Below are 2,349 nucleotides of genomic sequence, written 5' to 3' on the forward strand. Positions count from 1 at the left end.
TTTCTCAAAAATCTTATTTTTTCGAAGTAATTTTTTTTAAAAAATGTCAATCGTTTTTAAAAAAAATAATAATTTTTGGTACGGGAAGTTCCAGCAATTTGCCTTAAGGCACGATGCCTTAATTGCCTTAAGACAGAATTCCACTTACAGCTAGTTTTAGTCATAAAATTATTAAAGTCTATCTATTTATATATCCAAATCCCATACAAACTAGGACAGCTAGTATTTTAATAATCATGTATAAATCAATGTATACATGTATATATCCAATTCCCATACAAACTAAAGCAGTTAGGCCATATATAATCATGTATAAATTAATATATACATTTATATATCCAATTCACATACAAACTAAGGCAGTTAGGCCATATATAATCATGTATAAATCAATATATACATTTATATATCCAATTCCCATACAAACTAAAGCAGTTAGGCCATATATAATCATGTATAAATTAATATATACATTTATATATCCAATTCACATACAAACTAAGGCAGTTAGGCCATATATAATCATGTATAAATCAATATATACATTTATATATCCAATTCCCATACAAACTAAAGCAGTTAGGCCATATTAATCATGTATAAAATTAATATATACATTTATATATCCAATTCCATACAAACTAAAGCAGTTAGGCCACATATAATCATGTATAAATCAATATATACATTATATATCCAATTCACATACAAACTAAAGCAGTTAGGCCATATATAATCATGTAAATCAATATTTATATACATTTATATATCCAATTCCATACAAACTAAAGCAGTTAGGCCATATATAATCATGATAAATTAAATATATACATTTATATATCCAATTCACATACAAACTAAGGCAGTTAGGCCCATATAATCATGTATAATCAATATATAAGTTTATATCCAATTCCCATACAAACTAAAGCAGGTAGGCCATATATAATCATGTATAAAATTAATATATACATTATATCCAATTCACATACAACAAGGCAGTTAGGCCATATATAATCATGTATAAATCAATATATACATTTATATATCCAATTCCCATACAAACTAAAGCAGTTAGGCCATATATAATCATGTATAAATTAATATATACATTTATATATCCAATTCCCATACAAACTAAAGCAGTTAGGCCACATATAATCATGTATAAATCAATATATACATTTATATATCCAATTCACATACAAACTAAAGCAGTTAGGCCATATATAATCATGTATAAATCAATATATACATACATTTATATATCCAATTCCAATACAAAAAACTAAAGCAGTTAGGCCATATATAATCATGTATAAATCAATATATACATTTATATATCCAATCCCATACAAACTAAAGCAGTTAGGCCATAATAATATCTCATGATAAATAATATATACATTTATATATCCAATTCATACAAACTAAAGCAGTTAGGCCATATAATCATGTATAAATCAATATATACATTTATATATCCAATTCACATACAAACTAAAGCAGTTAGGCCATATAAATCATGTATAAATCAATATACATACATTATATATCCAATTCCAATACAACTAAAGCAGTTAGGCCATATATAATCATGTATAAATCAATATATACATTTATATATCCAATTCCCATACAAACTAAAGCAGTTAGGCCATATATAATCATGTATAAATAATATATACATTTTATATCCAATTCACATACAAACTAAGGCAGTTAGGCCATATAATCATGTATAAATCAATATATACATTTATATATCCAATTCCCATACAAACTAAAGCAGAGTTAGGCCATATATAATCATGTATAAATTAATATCTACATTTATATATCCAATCCCATACAACTAAAGCAGAGGCCACATATAATCATGTAAAATCAATATATACAGTTATATATCCAATTCACATACAAACTAAAGCAGTTAGGCCATATATAATCATGTATAAATCAATATATACATACATATATATCCAATTCCAATACAAACATAAAGCAGAGTTAGGCCATATATAATCAGTATAAATCATATATACACATTATATATCCATTCCCATACAAAACTAGACCAGCTAGTATATATATAATCATGTATATATCAATATATACCATTTATATATCCAATCCCATACAAACTAAAGCAGTTAGGCCATAATAATCATGTATAAATCAATATATACATTTATATATCCAATTCCCATACAAACTGAGACAGTTAGTACGATATCTTGAAGTCAGTAAAAACAATTTTATAACAAAAGTTATTGTTCAGCTATAAGTTCGAATAAATGAGTTCACTTGTTCTATATAATTTTAAGGAAATAAATGCCACTAAAAGTT

The sequence above is a fragment of the Ctenocephalides felis genome, unplaced genomic scaffold (assembly GCF_003426905.1).
Source record: "Ctenocephalides felis isolate EL2017-DRISC unplaced genomic scaffold, ASM342690v1 CF-g0.4_SCAFFOLD_03573, whole genome shotgun sequence".
NCBI classification, from domain to species: Eukaryota; Metazoa; Arthropoda; class Insecta; order Siphonaptera; family Pulicidae; genus Ctenocephalides; species Ctenocephalides felis.